This window comes from Amphiura filiformis, chromosome 6 (genome assembly GCF_039555335.1).
Source record: "Amphiura filiformis chromosome 6, Afil_fr2py, whole genome shotgun sequence".
In the NCBI taxonomy this organism is placed as follows: Eukaryota; Metazoa; Echinodermata; class Ophiuroidea; order Amphilepidida; family Amphiuridae; genus Amphiura; species Amphiura filiformis.
Window position 1 is genome coordinate 7,639,484 of NC_092633.1, and position 24,085 is coordinate 7,663,568.

Consider the following 24,085-nt stretch of genomic DNA (forward strand, 5'->3'; position numbering starts at 1 on the left):
ATCACCTGTCGTCAATCATATAATAGATTGAATACAATACCGCTCTTTTCAAAGAGACTAATCTTACAGGTGCAAGTGATTAGCATTTCTTTGACATCTATGGTTCAATGCAGAGGTACTGCATGAACGTAGTAGTGCAGCACGATATAATCAAAAATTGTTTGTACCTATTGCTATGGTAGTTAATCCGATTATTACGTAACTTCGCCAGCGTATGGAGTGACCAGGTCCTAGAGTGTGATGGTTTTGTAGCAGATGACTAGTGTTCATTCAAGCCTATCAAGGTCAGTTATTAGCCGTTGCAGTGTTATTGGTTGGGTAAAAACCAATAAGTGGCATACCATTGGCAAGCTTGGACTTCAAGCTTTTAGAAAAACAAGTTTAATATTTAATTATGTAAATATTATGCAAATTAGCTCATAGCCAAATATGATCAAAAAATTATTTTCATTTACAATTTTGAAGTGTATGAGTACATCAATGTGGCATTTTTATGCAGTTTTAAATACACTGCCGTGTTTCTACATATAATAAAAAGGAATCTGAGTTACTTTTTACCATATTTAAAAAGTTTATGGACATTTTTGGGCTATTTTTAGGGCAAAATTTGGCCTAAAAATGGTCAAAATATGCAGGTTTCCAACATTTTAAACCATTTTATGATGTGTTAATGGTAGTTGTATTAGGAAAAAAGGTGTTTTGTTGATAGAGAAGTGATAAATTATCAAAACTATTCCAAAGATAAGACCTTATTTTGTGTAAATAATTTTTTTACATGCATATTAAGCCATTTAGTGCCATATGGCACGAAATTGATAGGGGGTAATAGAATAGGGTTAATGATTTTCGCAGACAAGGTTGCCGAATTCTACACCCTTGGCATTTGAATTACGATGAAAATACTGGATATTTTATATAATGTTAGTTGTAAAATATTATGCATCCTGAAACATACGCAATATGATATAAATTGATGAAGTTTTTACAGCTTAGTATGGATTTTGGTGATTTTTTTTAAAAGTTGTAGAATTCTGCACCCATGACTGCGGATTTTTTTCCCGAAAACTCTTAGGTTTTATTTTACTATTTGATGCATATTAAACCCAATAACATTGAAACTTTTGGTTGTGAAAAAAAAATCACCTGGACTTTTGATTTTGTGCCATTTCGGCCATTTTGGATGATTTTTGGCAAATGTTTTCTAAAAGCATAATTTCAGTGCCTCGGTTTGACGAAATAATTTATGCTATTGACTAGTAAAGTGCCATTTCATAAGAAGCCCCTTTGATACTTTCACAATATGCTTGTTTCATGTTGTAAAATAAAGAAATATAAAAAGGTAAATATATGATTATACCAATTTTGCTCCCATTGCTATTTTTGGACTTTGTCATTTTATTTCGTTTCAATGACCGGTAAGAATGGGAAACTTTGAAAATTCATAATTCGAAAAGTTTTTGACCAATTTTGACCATTTAACCACCAAATACTTCTGTTGATGAGTTCTTTCCAGAAAACAATCTTTTGTAGCAATATAGGCAACATGAAATGTTGATGGTCATCCCTACTATAATTAGTATAGCAGCAAGTTGTAGATTGTATAAATATAAGATAAAGTTTAGGGTTGGGATCAGGTGAAAAATACATCAAATGAGCACGAAACTTCACATTTATGTTCAGAAAGGTGTCTATTTAGCATGATTCGAAAGGCATATGGAAATTCCAAAGGGAAGCTGGTGATTTAATTTGTAACTCGAGATCTACTTGTCCATTTTTTTAACCTTTTTACAGAGGGTATGATAGAGGTAATAATGGCAACTCTGCCAAATTACAGCTCAGTAGGTCAAGGTTTTCACCTGATCTTATTGATCTGAATAATGTGAATATTTTGTGCCATTCTGAGCAGTGCTGTACTTAGCCACTGGCAATTAAGCGCACTGTGGCGATGGACCAATTTTGACTCACACTTATAGGAAAACCAAATAAGTTATGTTGATGTAATTGCAGGATAGTTACAAAACATAATTGGCATTAACATCTCCGATTTTTACAGAAAAATATTGAAAAATAAAAGAATGAGCTCAATTTAGAAATGTCTGTGCAAGCAGTGCACAGTTGAGCTCCCTGCATGTCTATGGGGGTGTTCTAATTAAGTTGATGGGTCATTGGTCATCCCTACTAATGTAGGGAATAGCAAGTTTTGGACATCTTAAATAAATGGCAAAAAGAATCGGGCTAGTCCGGGAATTGAACCCGGGACCTCTCGCACCCAAAGCGAGAATCATGCCCCTAGACCAACGAGCCTGCGATGAAGAATTGTGGAATGTTAGTGCTATTTAAAGAAATGATTAGTTTCTTGTCCCCTCCCGCTCCGATATTTGAAAAAAAAAATCACAAAATATTAAAAAACCTTTTTTCCTCGGAGATAGTATTATTAATATTGAACTCATGTTTAATTACAGAAATAGCATAAGTGAAGAATATCCGTCTTTTTTAAGCCAATTCCGCACCTTCCTCCATCAACAGCACCTGTATAATCATGATAATAGCCGAAACCATGACAACTGTTGCTTGTTAAAAAAAAAATATGATAGCTATATAATATAAAACCCTGCCCCGAAAATATTGCAACTAATTTTGACAATTTTGGGGGTTAAAACTGTTATTTAAAAGTGTCACCAAATATAACTTCACCAAAGTCTACAATGTAGGGAACAGCAAGTTTTGGACATCTTAAATAAATGGCAAAAAGAATCGGGCTCGTCCGGGAATTGAACCCGTGACCTCTCGCACCCAAAAGCGAGAATCATGCCACTAGACCAACGAGCCTACGATGAAGAATTGCGGAATGTTAGTGCTAATTAAAGAAATGATTAGTTTCTTGTCCCCGCTCCGATTTTTTTTTTTTTGTTATTTGCTATTTTTGAAAAAATAAAATCACAAAATATTAAAAAACCTTTTTTCCTCGGAGATAGTATTATTAATATTGAACTCATGTTTAATTACAGAGATAGCATAAATGAAGAATATCCGGCCATGTTTTACTTTTGCCAAAAGAAGGATTTTGTTTGGCCAAATCGATACAACTCAGAACGCAAGTGCTTTTTTCTGTACAACAACCCTAATAAAGAATAGTTTGAACCACCTAGAATGACTTGTTGCCAAAATATAACACATCAAAATAGTCATTGCCGATTGAGTCCTGCTGATGTTGACCTACTGGTACTTAAGTTGTACTTCCCTGAATGGTTACCAAGTTAACGAATCATTGCAGTTAGTTATAACTATTCTTTATTAGATTGAAATTCATGATTGAAATAACCAGCGCACTACATGGTTTATTATTATAGTGTGTCCGAAAAATTGCTTATTTTGAATATATAAAAAAAAAAGATAGTGGGCTTATAATGATTATATATTTTAAGTAGCATGCAATGTTGTGCTTCAGAATGCACAAGTGGTTGAATCATAGGTATTACTTCAAAAAGTTGAATGATGGAGCCGGGCATTTGTTGCAAATTTATGAGCCATTTGCATGAGTTTTGAATTGTACTTATTTGTTATGGAGAGACACTGGTAATTTATGGCGAATCAGGAAAGAACAAAATATTGGGCTCGTCCGGGAGTTGAACCCGGGACCTCTCGCACCCTAAGCGAGAATCATGCCCCTAGACCAACGAGCCTCCGTTGATAGTATGAGGTTTAAATAGTAATTCTAGTAGTTCTATTTGTGTTTGCTAAATTTTATAATTTTTTCAAGGGGGTCTCAAGTTACTCAAGTAAAACTGAAAACATGTTATAGTTATCACATATTTTACGCACAAAAAACAAAACAAACAACAAAACAAAACAAAAACCCGCCATTTACTTGAATTTTAAAATGTGAAGGATAACAGAAACAAAACTTATTAGTGTCAGCAGACATGTTTTACCAAGGTTGGAAACACTTTTTGACATTGTTAATGACAACAGTTACAATTAAACATGTTAAAGGATATTAATTAAAAATCAAATTTAAAAGTGTCACCATAATATAACTTCACCAAAGTCTAGTATAATGTACGGAACAGCAAGTTTTGGACATCTTAAATAAATGGCAAAAAGAATCGGGCTCGTCCGGGAATTGAACCTGGACCTCTCGCACCCAAAGCGAGAATCATGCCCCTAGACCAACGAGTCTACGATGAAGAATTGCGGAATGTTAGTGCTAATTAAAGAAATGATTAGTTTCTTGTCCCCGCTCCGATTTTTTTTGTTATTTGCTATTTTTGAAAAAATAAAATCACAAAATATTAAAAAACCTTTTTTCCTCGGAGATAGTATTATTAATATTGAACTCATGTTTAATTACAGAGATAGCATAAATGAAGAATATCCGGCCATGTTTTACTTTTGCCAAAAGAAGGATTTTGTTTGGCCAAATCGATACAACTCAGAACGCAAGTGCTTTTTTCTGTACAACAACCGTAATAAAGAATAGTTTGAACCACCTAGAATGACTTGTTGCCAAAATATAACACATCAAAATAGTCATTGCCGATTGAGTCCTGCTGATGTTGACCTACTGGTACTTAAGTTGTACTTCCCTGAATGGTTACCAAGTTAACGAATCATTGCAGTTAGTTATAACTATTCTTTATTAGATTGAAATTCATGATTGAAATAACCAGCGCACTACATGGTTTATTATTCTAGTGTGTCCGAAAAATTGCTTATTTTGAATTAAAAAAAAAAAAAGATAGTGGGCTTATAATGATTGTATATTTTAAGTAGCATGCAATGTTGTGCTTCAGAATGCACAAGTGGTTGAATCATAGGTATTACTTCAAAAAGTTGAACGATGGAGCCGGGCATTTGTTGCAAATTTATGAGCCATTTGCATGAGTTTTGAATTGTACTTATTTGTTATGGAGAGACACTGGTAATTTATGGCGAATCAGGAAAGAACAAAATATTGGGCTCGTCCGGGAGTTGAACCTGGACCTCTCGCACCCTAAGCGAGAATCATGCCCCTAGACCAACGAGCCTCCGTTGTGATAGTGTGAGGTTTAAATAGTAATTCTAGTAGTGCTATTTGTGTTTGCTAAATTTTATAATTTTTTCAAGGGGTCTCAAGTTACTCAAGTAAAACTGAAAACATGTTATAGTTATCACATATTTGACGCACAAAAAAACAAAACAAACAACAAAACAAAACAAAAACCCGCCATTTACTTGAATTTTAAAATGTGAAGGATAACAGAAACAAAACTTATTAGTGTCAGCAGACATGTTTTACCAAGGTTGGAAACACTTTTTGACATTGTTAATGACAACAGTTACAATTAAACATGTTAAAGGATATTAATTAAAAATCAAATTTAAAAGTCTATAATGTAGGGAACAGCAAGTTTTGGACATCTTAAATAAATGGCAAAAAGAATCGGGCTCGTCCGGGAATTGAACCCGGGACCTCTCGCACCCAAAGCGAGAATCATGCCACTAGACCAACGAGCCTGCGATGAAGAATTGTGGAATGTTAGTGCTATTTAAAGAAATGATTAGTTTCTTGTCCCCGCCTGCTCCGATATTTGAAAAAAAAAATCACAAAATATTAAAAACCTTTTTCCTCGGAGATAGTATTATTAATATTGAACTCATGTTTAATTACAGAAATAGCATAAGTGAAGAATATCCGTCTTTTTTAAGCCAATTCCGCACCTTCCTCCATCAACAGCACCTGTATAATCATGATAATAGCCGAAACCATGACATCTGTTGCTTTAAAAAAAATATATATGATAGCTATATAATATAAAACCCTGCCCCGAAAATATTGCAACTAATTTTGACAATTTTGGGGGCTAAAACTGTTATTGTAAGAAAAAATGCGTATTTTAAATATAAAAGAAAGATAGTGGGATGAATGCACAAGTGGTTGAATCATAGGAACTACTTCAAAAAAGTTGAATGATTGAGCCGGGCATTTGTTACAAACTCATGAGCCATTTGCATAAGTTTTGAATTTTACATATTTTGTTTTGGAGATACACTGGCAATTTATGGTGAATCAGGAAAGAACAAAATCTTGGGCTCGTCCGGGAGTTGAACACGGGACCTCTCGCACCCTAAGCGAGAATCATGCCCCAAGACCAACGAGCCTCTGTTGATATTATGAGGTTTAAATAGTAATTTAATAAGTTCTATTTGTGTTTGCTAAAGTTCAGAATTTTTTCAAGGGGGTCTCAAGTTACTCAAATAAAACTGAAACCATGTTATAGTTATCGCATATTTTACGCACAAAAACAAAACAAAACAAAAAAACCAAAAACCCGCCATTTACTCGAATTTTAAAATGTGAAGGATAACAGAAAAACTTATTAGTGTCAGCAGACATGTTTTACCAAGGCTGGAAACACTTTTTGACAACAGTTAAAATTAAACGTGTTAAAGGATATTAATTAAAAATCAAATTTAAAAGTGTCACCAAATATAACTTCACCAAAGTCTATAATGTAGGGAACAGCAAGTTTTGGACATCTTAAATAAATGGCAAAAGAATCGGGCTCGTCCGGGAATTGAACCTGGACCTCTCGCACCCAAAGCGAGAATCATGCCCCTAGACCAACGAGCCTACGATGAAGAATTGCGGAATGTTAGTGCTAATTAAAGAAATGATTAGTTTCTTGTCCCCGCTCCGATTTTTTTTGTTATTTGCTATTTTTGAAAAAATAAAATCACAAAATATTAAAAAACCTTTTTTCCTCGGAGATAGTATTATTAATATTGAACTCATGTTTAATTACAGAGATAGCATAAATGAAGAATATCCGGCCATGTTTTACTTTTGCCAAAAGAAGGATTTTGTTTGGCCAAATCGATACAACTCAGAACGCAAGTGCTTTTTTCTGTACAACAACCCTAATAAAGAATAGTTTGAACCACCTAGAATGACTTGTTGCCAAAATATAACACATCAAAATAGTCATTGCCGATTGAGTCCTGCTGATGTTGACCTACTGGTACTTAAGTTGTACTTCCCTGAATGGTTACCAAGTTAACGAATCATTGCAGTTAGTTATAACTATTCTTTATTAGATTGAAATTCATGATTGAAATAACCAGCGCACTACATGGTTTATTATTATAGTGTGTCCGAAAAATTGCTTATTTTGAATATATTAAAAAAAAAGATAGTGGGCTTATAATGATTATATATTTTAAGTAGCATGCAATGTTGTGCTTCAGAATGCACAAGTGGTTGAATCATAGGTATTACTTCAAAAAAGTTGAATGATGGAGCCGGGCATTTGTTGCAAATTTATGAGCCATTTGCATGAGTTTTGAATTGTACTTATTTGTTATGGAGAGACACTGGTAATTTATGGCGAATCAGGAAAGAACAAAATATTGGGCTCGTCCGGGAGTTGAACCCGGGACCTCTCGCACCCTAAGCGAGAATCATGCCCCTAGACCAACGAGCCTCCGTTGATAGTATGAGGGTTTAAATAGTAATTCTAGTAGTTCTATTTGTGTTTGCTAAATTTTATAATTTTTTCAAGGGGGTCTCAAGTTACTCAAGTAAAACTGAAAACATGTTATAGTTATCACATATTTTACGCACAAAAAACAAAACAAACAACAAAACAAAACAAAAACCCGCCATTTACTTGAATTTTAAAATGTGAAGGATAACAGAAACAAAACTTATTAGTGTCAGCAGACATGTTTTACCAAGGTTGGAAACACTTTTTGACATTGTTAATGACAACAGTTACAATTAAACATGTTAAAGGATATTAATTAAAAATCAAATTTAAAAGTGTCACCATAATATAACTTCACCAAAGTCTAGTATAATGTACGGAACAGCAAGTTTTGGACATCTTAAATAAATGGCAAAAAGAATCGGGCTCGTCCGGGAATTGAACCCGGGACCTCTCGCACCCAAAGCGAGAATCATGCCCCTAGACCAACGAGCCTACGATGAAGAATTGCGGAATGTTAGTGCTAATTAAAGAAATGATTAGTTTCTTGTCCCCGCTCCGATTTTTTTTGTTATTTGCTATTTTTGAAAAAATAAAATCACAAAATATTAAAAAACCTTTTTTCCTCGGAGATAGTATTATTAATATTGAACTCATGTTTAATTACAGAGATAGCATAAATGAAGAATATCCGGCCATGTTTTACTTTTGCCAAAAGAAGGATTTTGTTTGGCCAAATCGATACAACTCAGAACGCAAGTGCTTTTTTCTGTACAACAACCGTAATAAAGAATAGTTTGAACCACCTAGAATGACTTGTTGCCAAAATATAACACATCAAAATAGTCATTGCCGATTGAGTCCTGCTGATGTTGACCTACTGGTACTTAAGTTGTACTTCCCTGAATGGTTACCAAGGTAACGAATCATTGCAGTTAGTTATAACTATTCTTTATTAGATTGAAATTCATGATTGAAATAACCAGCGCACTACATGGTTTATTATTCTAGTGTGTCCGAAAAATTGCTTATTTCGAATATTACAAAAAAAAGATAGTGGGCTTATAATGATTGTATATTTCAAGTAGCATGCAATGTTGTGCTTCAGAATGCACAAGTGGTTGAATCATAGGTATTACTTCAAAAAAGTTGAATAATGGAGCCGGGCATTTGTTGCAAATTTATGAGCCATTTGCATGAGTTTTGAATTGTACTTATTTGTTATGGAGAGACACTGGCAATTTATGGCGAATCAGGAAAGAACAAAATATTGGGCTCGTCCGGGAGTTGAACCCGGGACCTCTCGCACCCTAAGCGAGAATCATGCCCCTAGACCAACGAGCCTCCGCTGATAGTATTAGGTTTAAATAGTAATTCTAGTAGTTCTATTTGTGTTTGCTAAATTTTATAATTTTTTCAAGGGGGTCTCAAGTTACTCAAGTAAAACTGAAAACATGTTATAGTTATCACATATTTTACGCACAAAAACAAAACAAACAACAAAACAAAACAAAAAACCCGCCATTTACTTGAATTTTAAAATGTGAAGGATAACAGAAACAATACTTATTAGTGTCAGCAGACATGTTTTACCAAGGTTGGAAACACTTTTTGACATTGTTAATGACAACAGTTACAATTAAACATGTTAAAGGATATTAATTAAAAATCAAATTTAAAAGTGTCACCAAACATAAAGTCTATAATGCAGGGAACAGCAAGTTTTGGACATCTTAAATAAATGGCAAATAGAATCGGGCTCGTCCGGGAATTGAACCCGGGACCTCTCGCACCCAAAGCGAGAATCATGCCCCTAGACCAACGAGCCTGCGATGAAGAATTGTGGAATGTTAGTGCTATTTAAAGAAATGATTAGTTTCTTGTCCCCGCCCGCTCCGATATTTGACGCCGCTCCGATTTTTTTGTTATTTGCTATTTTAAAAAAAAATCACAAAATCACAAAATATTAAAAACCTTTTTTCCTCGGAGCTAGTATTATTAATATTGAACTCATGTTTAATTACAGAAATAGCATAAGTGAAGAATATCCGGCTCGTTGGTCTAGTGGTATGATTCTCGCTTCGGGTGCGAGAGGTCCTGGTTTCGACTCCCGGACGAGCCCATGTTTTATTTTTGTCAAAGGAAGGATTTTGTTTGGCTAAATCGATACAACTCAGAACGCTAGTGAATCGATGACTATTGTTATACGAGGCTCACTCAGTCATTTAAGGGGAGGCGATCTTTTGTGCGTAATTATAGAGGGCCAGGGGATTCACTCTATCATTATGAAAAAAATATTTGAAGAAATCATAGAGCCCTAGGAATAAAAACTGTAGTGTATTATTCACGCCTGACGCAATTTCTTTTAATGACAAAAATGAATTTTTGTAATCGATCAAAAACCAAACGTTTTATACCAATTTTGAATTTAGCCTGAATCCGTAAATATGGCACCTCTCGCCCTTTTTTTAGGTCAAGGCTGTTTTTGCCATTTTGGAGCGAACCATTGTTGAATCTATTTAACAACACTCTAGAGAAAGAATGAGGCAATATATTGCTGAAATATCTTTTGTTGATTTCGAATGATAATGTTATGACGTAGTAAATTTTAAGGTCAAATTCCTAAAATCAAAACAAAACATTGCAACATAATGGCCCCGCAGGGCATGAAAGCAATGTGTAACCTTAAGGGTCACGGGTTGCTTCTACAAAATTAACATTTAAGGTTAGTCCGGTTCCCCAGTATCAAAAAACAAACAAACATCAAGGCCGCAGCGCCTGTAGGCTCGAGGCCGGAGACTCCAATAAGACTAAACACTCCAAGTGGGAGTCCAATATAATGGCCCCGCAGTACAAGAAAGCAATGAATAACCTTAACGGTGACGGACTGTCTCTAAAACATTAAAGTTTACTATACTCCTGGGCCGCAGTATCAAGAAAAAGGCCGGAGACTCCCATACGACAACTAAACACTCCAAGTGGAACCCAAATAAAGGGTTCAAAAGAAATAACTCCCCCCGCCCCTCTAAAATTACAAAACACTTCTTTGCATAACTTGACATACATTTTGTTGATTTGAAAAATTTAAAACCTGTAAATAGAGGAATCTTTTGCTACCCTCCCAATTTTCTTCTTTTTGAAAATCATTTTTTGTTGGTCAAAAATTATCACATTTTCCAAAAATGATGCTTTCAGAAAAAGTTGCACTTTTCAACATCCTATACATGTAATGTACAAAAATGTTCTCGATATCAATGTGATCAATGTTTTGATTGATTCAATTGTTAATTAATTTTCTTAAATTGTATGTATCCGATTACTCAGTCAACCATGCAATCATCTTTCAGTATAAAACAATGATTCATTGACATGAATTTTGACATGAAAGGGTTTTCAGTCGGTGTTTCAAAAATGGTGAAATCACTATAGGAGTAGAAACAGGGTTTGTAGTGTGAAGCTTATTTCTTTCGTTGGCTAGAAGAGATGAAAAATTTACTTGCAAACGGTAGACTGAAACAATTGCAAAGACCTATAGCAACGGCTCTCTTGAATAAAGGCGTACATGACAAAGAAGAAATGGCCAACAAAGATTGGAGGTTGGAAGTCAGCATCCAGCCAATTAACTGCATGCAGCCAATCTCTTGTGGTCACATCATGAGTGTTACACCTTTATCCAAGAAAGCCATCATTTTAAATCAAAATGCAAGATGCTTCAATTGACCCAAATGCAGGTAAATGTTCACCCTTTTGGTCAACTTTATGCGTGGAGAGCTCATTTTTCCTTCCTAGTGATTTTATCATTTTGAAACAACTTCTGATTAAAAACATCAAACAAAATTTCATTTTACGCCAAAATTAAGTTCAACAAATCTTTTTTTGCACTGAATGATGGTTGCATGGGTGCTTGAAGGATCAGAGACAAAAAGGGGAAGGAAAAATCAAGAATTGAATCAACCTTAACATTAATATTGAGAACGTTTTGTACATAATGTGGTAAAGTGCAACTTTGTCTGAAAGCATCATTTTTAGAGAATGTGATTATTTTGACCAAAAATATTGTTTTTGCAAATTAAACAACTTTGGGAGGGTTCAAAACGATTCCTTTATTCACAGCTTTTTAATTTTTCAAATCAACAAAATAAATGTCAAGTTATGCAAAGAAATGTTTTGTAATTTTAGAGGGGGAGTTATTTCTTTTGAACCCTGTATAATAGCCCAGCAGGGCATGAAAGCAATGAGTAACCTTAAACCTCTCTCTAAAAAAACTACCCTTAAAGGTTATTTCTGGCTCCAGTATCAAGAAAAAACATCAAGGCCACAGGGCCGATAGGCCCGAAGCCGGATACTCCCATACGACGACACGCCACGCAGGGCATAAAAGCAATGAGTAACCTTAAAGGTGACAGGCTCTCTCTAAAAAAATATCTTTAAGGTTACTCCTGGTCCCTACACGACGATATTAGCGTTAATAGCGCCAATGCGCTATTAGACGCTCTTAGCGCTAATAGCGCTATTAGCGCTAATAGTGCACCTTCCCTAGACTTAGAATATTTTCAAATTTAGCACAATTGTATATGACGTGCTAATGTGATATTACCGCTGATATAGCCATGGTTTCTATTAGACGCTAATAGTGCTATTAGCGCTAATAGCGCGCCTTCCCTAGACTTAGAATATTTTAAAATTTAGCACAATTGCATATGACGTGCTAATGTAAATAAGCGCTAATTGCGCCTGGTGCTAATAGTATTAGACGCTATTAGCGTTATAGTGCTATTAGACGCTATAAGGGTTAATAACGCTATTAGCGCTAATAACGCGCCTTCCCTAGACTTGAAATATTTTCAAATTTAGCACAATTGCATGTGCCGTGCTAATGTGATGAGCGCTAATAGTGCCATGGTGCGACTAGTGCTATTAGCGCTAATATTGCGCCTTCGCTAGACTTAGAATATTTCAAAATTTAGCACAATTGCATATGACGTGCTAATGTGATATTAGCGCTAATAGCGCCATGGTGTTATTATGCACTATTAGCGCTAATAGCGAGCTTTTCCTAGATTTAGAATATTTTCAAATTTAGTACAACTGCATATACCGTGCTAATGTGATATTAGCGCTAATAACGAACGGTATTGGGCCTCATGGAAGAACACTGGGCCTCATGGAAGAACAGAGGATACCTTAAAACATCCACTGAATGAGTAACCCAGGCAAAAGAAGAAATAAAACAAACAAACAAACAAACAAACAAAGGTGGTATTAACGCTAATAGCGCTCTGAACACTAATACGCTAATTAGTTCTAATTCTAAGTGGTTCTTTAGCGAATTGGCACGCTTTTTGGCTAGCGTTGCTAATAGCGCTGATTTTCATAGACTCTATACACTCATTTCGTGCTAATAGCAGTATTAGCAAAATTGTGCTAATTCTTTTTTAGCCAATCCCGCACTTTCCTCCATCAACAGCACCTGTATAATCATGATAATAGCCGAAACCATGACAACTGTTGCTTGGGTTATAAAAAAAAAATGATAGATATATAAAACGCTGCCCTGAAAATATTGCAGCTAATTTTGACAATTTTGGGGGTTAAAATTGTTATTGTAAGAAAAATTGCTTATTTTGAATATAAAAGAAAGATAGTGGGCCTATAATGATTGCATATTTTAACAAGCATGCAATGTTGTGCTTCAGAATGCACAAGTGGTTGAATCATAGGTATTACTTCAAAAAAGTTGAATGATTGAGCCGGGCATTTGTTACAAACTTATGAGCCATTTGCATAAGTTTTGAATTTTACATATTTTGTTACGGAGATGCACAGGCAATTTATGGCGAATCAAGAAAGAACAAAATATTGGGCTCGTTCGGGAGTTGAACACGGGACCTCTCGCACCCTAAGCGAGAATCATGCCCCTAGACCAACGAGCCTCTGTTGATTTTATGAGGTTTAAATAGTAATTTAATAAGTTCTATTTGTGTTTGCTAAATTTTATAATTTTTTCAAGGGGTTCCAAGTTACTCAAGTAAAACTGAAAACATGCTATAGTTATCATATATTTTACGCACAAAAAACAAAACAAAAAACAAAACAAACAAAACAAACCCGCCATTTACTCGAATTTTAAATGTTAAGGATAACAGAAAAAAACTTATTAGTGTCAGCAAACATGTTTTACCAAGGTTGGAAACACTTTTGACATTGTTAATGACAACAGTTAAAATGAAACATGTTAAAGGATATCAATAAAATCAAATTTAAAAGTGTCACCAAACATAATTTCACCAAATCCTACAATAGGGAACGGCAGGTTTTGGACATCTTAAAATAAAGGGCAAATAGAATCGGGCACGTCCGGAAGATTGAACCCTTCAAAGCGAGAATCCCTAGACCAACGAGCCTCCGGTATACGGTAAAAATAGTAATTAAATAATTTCTATTTGTGTTTGATTGTTTAAAAAATTTTGACGGGGGTCGCAACTGAAATACTTTTTATGCACAAAAAAGGAAAAAGAAAAGAAAAAAACCACAAACGCCATTTACTCCAATTTTAAAATGTGAAAGATAACAAGGAAGAAAACCTAACAGTCAGCAGTTAAGGGATGTGTAATGAGCGTGAACCTGGTTTGATTCCAGAGGAAGTGTGCCTGTAACAGACACAGCCACCAGAAAAGGACCAGTAGCGCTATTAACGCTAATAGCGCGCTTTCCCAAGACTTAGAATATTTTCAAATTTAGCACAATTGCATATGACGTGCTATTAATCGCTATTAGGGCTATTAGCGCGCTTTCCCTAGAGTTAAAATATTTTCAAATTTAGCAATATTTTCAAATTGAGCACAATTGCATATGACGTGCTATTAAGCGCTATTTAGCGCGCTTTCCCCAGAGTTAGAATATTTTCAAATTTAGCACAATTGCATATACCCTGCTATTATGGAAACTTTCGGGCCTCATAACTGCTAAATTGTTGGTCTAAAGTATATAAAAGTATACATATTTAGAATAGCAAAGACTCATCTGTGAGGTCAAATTTGGGCCAAAATCGTTTTTTATTAATTTTAAAAACTAGATAAAAATATCTAGGAGCCGTTTTTTCATTTTTTTGAATTTCGACCAACTTCGAGAAATTTGCACCAAAAATGGTCAAAAAAAGCTGAATTTTCAAAAAAAATCATAAAAAAGCCTGATTTTCGCCCAAATTTCAAATATTTTTGGTGAAGTTGGTCAAAATTCAAAAAAATGAAAAAACGGCTCCTAAATATTTTTATCTAATTTTTAAAAATTACTAAAAAAAATAAAATTGGCCCAAGAATTTTTTTTTTTACGTTGCACGAAAAAAAAAGTGGGCCAAAAAACAGGTTTTATTTTTGTCAAATAAGTTCAGTGCATCATGCAAGCCTACTAAGGCCATCATATCAGTGACTGAATTGCATGGATAATACCAGTAAAATTACACAGAGTTTCATCGAAGGCTCGTTGGTCTAGGGGCATGATTCTCGCTTTGGGTGCGAGAGGTCCCGGGTTCAAATTCTGGACGAGCCCTGATCTTTTTGCCTTTGTCATTATAACATGTCCAAAACTTGCTGTAATCTGTCTTTGGTGAAAATGTGTTTGGTGACATAATTAAGGGATCTAAAATGAGCGTTTATTGCGTTTCGACAGTATTTTTTGTAGGACATGAGAGCACCTCAGACCTATCGAATTGCATTCTGAATACGAAGCATGTCTTTCTGATATCAAATAATTTTCATTTTTGAAAATCACAATATAATACAAATTTTATGACAAATTATAAAAATTTGATATTTTTAAATTTTTGATATATAACAGTCCTCGAAGTAAATTATATAAATCTAATGATATATTCTTAAAGTGTATGTAGCAGGGAGGAGGAAAAATAGACAGTCAATTGAAAATTTTGACCTTTCACATTGAAGATATGGATTTTTCCCCCAAAAGACGTATTTTTTTGGTGTTTTGGGAAAAAAATCCATATCTTCAATACGAAAGGTCAAAATTTTCAATTGATCGTCGGCTTTTCATCCCACCTACATACACTTTAAGTATAAATCATCAGATTTATAAAGTTTACTTCAAGTACTGTTAAATATCAAAAATATCAATTTTAATGATTTGCCATAAAATGTGTATTAAATTGTGAATTTCAAAAATGAAAATTATTTGATATCAGAATGACATTCTTCGTATTCAGAATGCAATTCGATATGTCTGATGTGCTCTGATGTCCCAAAATAAATACTGTCCAAACGTTCATACCCCAGCCCTTAAGTTTGATTTATTTTTCTTGTTATCCTTTAATTTTTCATTAACGCTGTCCAAAAATTAGTGTTTCTAGCTTTGGTCAAACATGTCTGCTGATAAGTTTTCTTCCTTGTTATCCTTCACATTATAAAATTGAAGTAAATGGCGTTTTTTTATTTATATTTTTTATATTTTTATTTTTTTTCATTAACTAAAACATTTTTTCAGCTTTAACTTGAGTAACTCGTTACCCCATTCAAAAACTTTTTTTTAAAGTAAACAAAAATAGAACTTATTTAATTACTATTTAAACTAACTAATGTCAATGGAGGCTCGTTGGTCTAGGGGCATGATTTTCGCTTAGGGTGCGAGAGGTCCCGGGTTCAACTCCCGGACGACCCCAACATTTTGTTCATTCCTGATTGCTCATAAATTTCAGGTGTCTCCAGCTCCATAACAAAAGTAAAATTCAAATTTTTTGCTAATGGCTCATACGTTTGTAAAAATTGGCCGGCTTCATTGTTCAGCTTTTGTTTGGAAGCCCGACCTATAATTCAACCACTTGTGCATTCCGAAGTACAGATGCAATAATTTCTGGCAATGATATGAATATTTTAGGCCCACTATCTTTTTTCAAATTCGAAATAAGTGATTTTTCATTACAATAACAGTTTTATACCCCAAAATTGTCCAAATTAGCTGCAATATTTTGGGAGCAGGTATTTATGTATTATCCTATATTTAAAAAAATCCAAGCAACAATCGTTATGGTTTCATCATGATCATACATGTTGATGGCGGGGTTGATAATTTGTATTATTAATATTGAAATACTAGTGTTTAATTACAGAATTAGCATAAAAGTAGTAAATCCGGCTCGTTGGTCTAGTGGTATGATTCTCGCTTCGGGTGCGAGAGGTCCCGGGCTCGACTCCCGGACGAGCCCATGTTTTACTTTGCTAAAGCAAGGATTTTGTTTGGACAAATCGATACAATTTTCTGCAAAAAATGGACACTTGTCGCCTTCAGACTTAGGTAGCTGCCTCGGATAAAGGTGCGATGATGGTTATTTAGCGCGTTAGCGCTGCTCACTAGCAAAATTGCAAATTGCGCGGTATTTGCAATTTTCTGGTTTTTTTCCACGCTAATACTATTAGTAATAGCGCTAATGTCGCCGATAGCGTGATAATAGCAAACCTTTGCTATTTCGTGCTAATTGTGGTGAACCAATTGCGCGCTATTACCAAAACTGCTAAAAATGTTCTCGGCATGGTAAGCGATATTAGCGCTAATATCGTTAATAGCGGGCATTACCGTAATGCGTGCTATTAGCGCTATTAGCGTGAGTCGTGTTATTTTCATCGTTAACGCTATTAGCACTCATTAGCATATCACTTGCACTTGCTACTACGCTATTGGCACTAAAAGCGCTAATAGCACTCATTAGCGTGAGATGCGCTAATAGCGCAATGCGTGCTATTAGCGCTATTAGTGCTAATACCGACAGGTATGCTAATAGCGATATTACAACTCATTGTATTATGTGCTAAATTGTTCATTTTCTGCAAATGGTAGACGCTATTAGCGCTAATAGCGCTAATAGCATTCATTAGCGCGAGGTGCGCTATTAGCGCTAATGCTACTAGCGCTATTAGCGATAATAGGATATGGGGTCGCTAAATGTACATAAAAAGTAAAAACCGAGGCCGGTGACTCCCATACGACAACTAAACACTCCAAGTGAGTTCCAATATAAAAGGGCCCCGCAGGGCAAGAAAGCTAGTGTGACCGCTGTCCCCACCATCAACAAAAACATCAAGGCCGGAGGGCCGGCATGCCCGAGGCCGGTGACTCCCATACGACAACTAAACACTCCAAGTGAGTTCCAATATAAATGGGCCCCGCAGGGCAAGAAAGCTAGTGTGACCGCTGTCTCCAACATCAACAAAAACATCAAGGCCGCAGGGCCGGCAGGCCTGAGGCCGGTGACTCCCATACGACAACTAAACACTCCAAGTGAGTTCCAATATAAAATGGCCCCGCAGGGCAAGAAAGCTAGTGTGACCGCTGTCCCCACCATCAACAAAAATATTAAGGCAGTAGGGCCGGCAGGCCTGAGGCCGGTGACTCCCATACGACAACTAAACACTCCAAGTGAGTTCCAATATAAAGGGGCCCCGCAGGGCAACAAAGCTAGTGTGACCACTGTCCCCACCATCAACAAAAAAAACATCAAGGCCGCAGGGCCAGCAGGCCCGAGGCCGGAGACTCCTATACGACAACTTAACACTCCAAGTGAGTTCCAATATAAATGGGCCCCGCAGGTCAAGAAACTTAGTGTGACTGCTGTCCCCAACATCAACAAAAAATATCAAGGCCGCAGGGCCGGCAGGCCCGAGGCCGGTGACTCCCATACGACAACTAAACACTCCAAGTGAGTTCAAATATAAAAGAGCCCCGCAGGGCAAGAAAGCTAGTGTGACCGCTGTCCCCACCATCAACAAAAATATTAAGGCCGCAGGGCCGGCAGGGCTGAGGCCGGAGACTCCCATACGACAACTAAACACTCCAAGTGAGTTCCAATATAAAAGGGCCCCGCAGGGCAAGAAATTTAGTGTGACCGCTGTCCCCACCATCAGCAAAAAACATCAAGGCCGCAGGGCCGGCAGGCCCGAGGCCGGGGACGCCCATACGACAACAAAACACTCCAAGTGAGTTCCAATATAAAAGGGCCCCGCAGGGCAAGAAAGCTAGTGTGACCGCTGTCCCCACCATCAACAAAAACATCAAGGTGCTATTAGCGCTAAAAAAATCATAGAATTTAGGTAATTTAGTGTTTCTTGAAAAAATAAAAAATCATAAAAAGTACCAACATTCTTTTTAAGTATATACTTAAGTAACACTAAGTTAGAAAATAAACTTGGTTTGTATTATTTTGTGATATATTGGCAGGAAAATGAAACTTAAAACTTTTATATACAACTGCTATAAAGGAGAGAAAAATGAGTTTTAATAAAATCTTTGTTTTCAAAAATGTGAATTTTGAGAAATTGGCAAAGTGCCAAAAGCCCTTCCCTGTAGTAATTCAATGGGATTTTGAGATGACAAAAAGTTGCATAAATCAAAACCGCTTTTTTGGTTACAAAAAATAAAACTTGGTAAGTAAGGTTTTCTCATCAATATACACATCCTATATAATTTTCAAGGAGTTCTGTACATGACAACGTAGCCGATAAAGCCACCTTATACTGAGACCACAATACTCGGCTAATTGTAACAAATGAGGTGCAAAAATTACCGTAATTTAAAAACATATGTAGGCCTATCTTGGTATTTTCAAATACAAAATACAATTAGTAGTTTAAAGATATAGGCTTAGGGTTATATAGGTTATAGGGTTAGGGCAAGGATATTAGTTATTGGTTTTTCGTACTAATGATAGCCTATTTCGAACAATCGACGTTAATCATTGATAGGAGTTTTATGTGTGTGTATACATTTTGGGGATGGGAAATTTTCTTATATAGATGTAATTCTTAGCATGTTAGCTTTTTTTTTGTTGTTTTATCAACTTCTTTCGTCAGGGACTGTGCATTAATTATTTATCCATTGGGCAAAATGGGAGTGGGCAATTTTTGGCAGAGCAAAGGGGGGAGCAATTTTTGCCAGGTCGAAAGGGGGAAGTAGGGAGGCAAGAGTCCGCCACATGTTCACCTGGACCCTTTAAATAAAACGCACAAAAAGACTTACAGGAAAGTAGTAGGACTACGGAAACGTTCTAAGATGGTAAATATCCTGCTCGCTACGCTTGCGATACATCAAAGGTTTATATATGGGTTCCCAATGGGCAATGGGGTAAGGTGGAGGATTTTTGCACAGGCCGTGAAGGGGATGGGAAGTAGTTTTTTGGCATGCCGCGAGGATTTTTGGCAGGCCATTTTGAAATTTCCTACCTCTGGGAACAGAAGTTTTTTGCACAGCACCACATTTGTGGGATCGGACTGATCAATTAATTATGTCAATTTATAGTTTCATCGAAGGCTCGTTGGTCTAGGGGCATGATTCTCGCTTAGGGTGCGAGAGGTCCCGGGTTCAACTCCCGGACGAGCCCAAAATTTTTGTTCATTCCTGATTGCCCATTAATTTCGGATGTCTCTCCATAACAAAAGTAAAATTCATAAGTTTAAAAAAAAATGCCAGGCTTCATTGTTCATCTTTTCTTGGAAGTCCTACCTACATGACCTATAATTCAACCACTTGTGCATTCCGAAGTACAGATGCAATCATTTTTGGCAATGATATGAATATTTTAGGCCCACCATTTTTTTTATAATTCGAAATAAGTGATTTTTCATTACAATAACAGTTTTATACCCCAAAATTGTCTTTTTTGGCTCGTTTGTTTCTTTTGTTTAGGGAAGAAAAAGGGTGGATTTTTTATCCCCTTTCATGGTCTAATTTTTTATTCACCCCCCCTTCATGTCCTAAAAAAGAAACCTCAAAATTAAGTTATTAACAGTGACGTAGATTTCTTGTTTTGACATTGGGGTTTGGGGATGCTAATGAAAGCAGCAATTTTTGGCGACCAAATAAAAATTGGCACTTTTTAGGTTAAGGTGGTACTACACCCCTTGATAAATTTGTGACTATTTTTGCATTTTACTCAAAAAATAATAACACACTGGTAACAAAGGTTATGTATATTTTAGGGGCAAGGAATCCAGTTACTACACTGGAATTTCAGTGACTCAAGACAAGCGGTACGTTATTTATGATAAGAAAATAGGTACCGCTAGAATGTACCTCATTTCTTAACATACCGTAAAATTCCGTCTACAAGCATATATATGCCTCTAAACGAGGGTTTTTTTTACACAAGAGACAAGAGGCAGACACTCTCAGCAAAAACGTTATTTGGAGTTTGAACAACTATATTACTGATAAAGGCGGCTGTACAAACATGTATATTTGTAAGACCAATCTATTGCAATGTTTTTGAGAAGGGTATTGGCCTTTCATATCTTTCGTTAAAAAAACCCTCGTTTAGAGGCATATATGCTTCTAGACGGAATTCTACGGTATATAACGAACCATTTGTCTTGAATCACTGAAATTTCAGTGAAGTAATTGGATTCCTTGCCCCTATAATATACATAACTTTTGTTACCAGTGTGTGGTTATTTTTTGAGAAAAATGCAAAATTAATCACAAAATTTATCATGAGGTGTAGTACCACCTTAAGAAAAAATGAGGTACATTTTAGCGGTACCTCGTTTCTTATCATAAATAACGTACTACTTGTCTTGAGTCACTGAAATTCCAGTGTAGTAACTGGATTTCTTACCCCTATAATGATAACTTTTGTTACCAGTGTGTTATTATTTTTTGAGAAAAATGCAATATAGTCACAAATTTATCAAGGGATGTACCTCCGGGTGTACCGTGTAGTACCACCTTAAAATGACCAAATATGGGGTTAATTTGGTCAGACACCCATATCAGGCATCACCATTGGGAGAGTGGGGATAATTTAATGGACCATCCCCCTATCAAAATATTGGAGGGATTTATCACCCCATACCCCGGGATCTACGCCTATGGTCATTAACACATTAGCTACAAATTACCGTTTGGAGTTATATATTACTCCTTGCAGTCACACCCCAATTGTAAGGTGCACACATTTTGTTGATTTGAAGCTTGAGAGTACACACTTACATTAGGAAACGAATTTGGAGAAAACCCTCTGTTAATAAAATACTATGCTGAGCCACCAGCCTGGGTGGCTCACGCTCCAGTAGTTTCAGATGATTGAGCTCAGTAATCAACACGCTCATCCAATTTGTTTCGCCCTGCAATATTCAATTATGATTTGGCCAGAAATACCATTAGAAGGCAGGGCCCATTGCTCTGGAATTCTATCCCCAATGATATCAAAATCGCCTTGTCTCCTAATTCATTCAAACGCAGCTATAAAGATTATCTGATTTCTTTATACTCATAAATTTATTGCTTCATAAATGCCCTGTATCATAATATTCTATTTTGTACTGTATAAAGTTAATGCAATTGACTTTTGTTTATAAACTATTGCCATTGCCAACGTCATTGTCTGTCCGCACTAGTCCTGTCAGTCTGCGTTTGCACCCCGTCCTTGTCTGTTGCCTGTAGGCGTCTTTTGTTTCTGCACTGAGGGCAATCATGTCTTACGAGCTTTGCTCTTGTGATTGTCTTACCATCCTTTTCTTGATATTTTGTTATTGTATATAATATGATGATGGTGAAATAAACTTGAACTTGAACTTGAACTTGTAATACATCAAATAATGTCTTCCAATTCGTGAAAACAAATAGATAATCAGCTTATCGGATTAAAAGCTTAGAGGTAAGGTCTTGCTGCTCAGCGAGTGTTTGTAATTATCAGAAGGTTTTCTCCAAATTCATTCTCTAATGAACATAGTGCGCGCACAAATTGGAATGTGCATGCCATAACTATAACATGTTTTTTGCTTTACTTGAGTAACTCGTTAATACCCCCATTCAAAAACTTTTTTTTTAAAGTAAACACAAACTTATTTAATTACTATTTAAACTACATAATATCAATGGCGGTTCGTTGGTCTAGGGGCATGGTTCTCGCTTAGGGTGCGAGAGGTCACGGTTTATCTCCCGGACGAGCTCAACATTTTGTTCATTCCTGATTGCCCATAAATTTCGGGTGTCTCTCCAAAACAAAAGTCAAATTCAAAATTCCTGCTAATGGCTCATAAGTTTGTAAAAAATGCCAGGCTTCATTGTTCAGCTTTTTTTTTTTTTGAAGTCCTACCTATAATTCAACCACTTGTGCATTCCGAAGTTCAACATTGACTCTTTTGAAATAAAAAGGGTGTTGGACAGTATCAACAAAGAAGAAGAAGAATGGAGGCTCGTTGGTCTAGGGGCATGATTTTCGCTTAGGGTGCGAGAGGTCCCGGGTTCAACTCCCGGACGACCCCAACATTTTGTTCATTCCTGATTGCTCATGAATTTCAGGTGTCTCCAGCTCCATAACGAAAGTAAAATTCAAATTTTTTGCTAATGGCTCATACGTTTGTAAAAATTGGCCGGCTTCATTGTTCAGCTTTTGTTTGGAAGTCCGACATATAATTCAACCACTTGTGCATTCCGAAGTACAGATGCAATAATTTCTGGCAATGATATGAATATTTTAGGCCCACAATCTTTTTTAGATTCGAAATAAGTGATTTTTCATTACAATACCAGTTTTTTCCCCAAAATTGTCCAAATTAGCTGCAATATTTTGAGAGCATATATTTAAAAATATCCAAGCAACAATTGTCATGGTTTTGGCTATTATCATGATTATACATGTTGATGTCGGGGTTGATTGTATTATTAATATTGAATTCATGTTCAATAACAGAATTAGCATGAAAGTTAATCCCTTTAAAGATTATTTAGTACATTTTTAATTTTTGTCAAATAAGTTCAGTGCATCATGCAGGCCTAAGGCCATCATATCAGTGTTTTTATTTTATGCTATATAGTTATTAATATACTGTCTACAGGTATCGATAATACAGCTATAATAAATATATTATTAATAATAATTATTTCTATCTGTCATCACCCATTGGTGTGTTTTTGGCTCGTTTGCTTCTTTTGTCTTTTGTTCTTTCTTTCTTTTGTTTTAGGGAGGAAAAAGGGTGGATTTTTGTTTATACCCCCTTTTTATGTTCTAAAATGCTTTTTTTGATTCACCCCCTTCATGTCAAAAAAAAGAAACCAAAAACGTACGTCATTATAACAGTGGCGTAGATTTCTTTTTGACATTGGGGGATGGGGTTGGAGAAAATTTGGTTATCATGTGCAATAACAGAATTAAACAGAGGATTTTATAATGAAAAGATTGTCCGTTGAATTTAGGACAAATTTGTGCAGCATTTGACTATTATTATCCAAAGATCGCTTGACATATGGGTTGTACATCTTCAACATGTTCAAGTATACAATGCTAAGAGAAAAAAAATTTGGTGTCGTTTTCAAGATGTAAAAAATTGATGTTTCTGATTTAGTGGAAACGGGTCGCACAACTTCCTTACGTTTAGACTACACACAGATGGAGTCGATATTAAAACATTATGTAATAAATAATGTTCTGTTAAGACTTATGATTCAAACAGCATCAAGCTTGTTGTTTTTTTGCCAAATCAATCCCTTTAAAGATTATTTAGTACATTTTTAATTCTTGTCAAATAAGTTCAGGGCATCATGCAGGCCTACTAAGGCCATCATATCAGTGACTGAATTGCATTGATAATACCAGTAAAATTACACATAAGTTCATCGAA

The 24,085-nt window shown here is 35.8% G+C and overlaps 11 non-coding genes across 11 annotated transcripts; 3 read left to right on the forward strand and 8 right to left on the reverse strand.

The window, feature by feature from the left end:
• Positions 1-2,232: 2,232 nt before the first annotated feature.
• Trnap-ugg (transfer RNA proline (anticodon UGG)) lies at positions 2,233-2,304 on the reverse strand. The gene has a single exon. It is a non-coding gene; the product is annotated as a tRNA-Pro (tRNA).
• A 452-nt stretch (positions 2,305-2,756) lies between these two features.
• Positions 2,757-2,829, reverse strand: Trnaq-uug (transfer RNA glutamine (anticodon UUG)). The gene has a single exon. It is a non-coding gene; the product is annotated as a tRNA-Gln (tRNA).
• Positions 2,830-3,611: 782 nt separating this feature from the next.
• Trnap-agg (transfer RNA proline (anticodon AGG)) lies at positions 3,612-3,683 on the reverse strand. The gene has a single exon. It is a non-coding gene; the product is annotated as a tRNA-Pro (tRNA).
• A 1,741-nt stretch (positions 3,684-5,424) lies between these two features.
• Trnap-ugg (transfer RNA proline (anticodon UGG)) lies at positions 5,425-5,496 on the reverse strand. Its single transcript has one exon. It is a non-coding gene; the product is annotated as a tRNA-Pro (tRNA).
• A 1,895-nt stretch (positions 5,497-7,391) lies between these two features.
• On the reverse strand, positions 7,392-7,463 carry Trnap-agg (transfer RNA proline (anticodon AGG)). Its single transcript has one exon. It is a non-coding gene; the product is annotated as a tRNA-Pro (tRNA).
• Positions 7,464-7,889: 426 nt separating this feature from the next.
• Trnap-ugg (transfer RNA proline (anticodon UGG)) lies at positions 7,890-7,961 on the reverse strand. The gene has a single exon. It is a non-coding gene; the product is annotated as a tRNA-Pro (tRNA).
• Positions 7,962-8,738: 777 nt separating this feature from the next.
• Positions 8,739-8,810, reverse strand: Trnap-agg (transfer RNA proline (anticodon AGG)). Its single transcript has one exon. It is a non-coding gene; the product is annotated as a tRNA-Pro (tRNA).
• A 412-nt stretch (positions 8,811-9,222) lies between these two features.
• Trnap-ugg (transfer RNA proline (anticodon UGG)) lies at positions 9,223-9,294 on the reverse strand. Its single transcript has one exon. It is a non-coding gene; the product is annotated as a tRNA-Pro (tRNA).
• Positions 9,295-9,516: 222 nt separating this feature from the next.
• Positions 9,517-9,588, forward strand: Trnap-cgg (transfer RNA proline (anticodon CGG)). The gene has a single exon. It is a non-coding gene; the product is annotated as a tRNA-Pro (tRNA).
• Positions 9,589-16,608: 7,020 nt separating this feature from the next.
• Positions 16,609-16,680, forward strand: Trnap-cgg (transfer RNA proline (anticodon CGG)). The gene has a single exon. It is a non-coding gene; the product is annotated as a tRNA-Pro (tRNA).
• Positions 16,681-19,773: 3,093 nt separating this feature from the next.
• Positions 19,774-19,845, forward strand: Trnap-agg (transfer RNA proline (anticodon AGG)). Its single transcript has one exon. It is a non-coding gene; the product is annotated as a tRNA-Pro (tRNA).
• Positions 19,846-24,085: the final 4,240 nt, after the last annotated feature.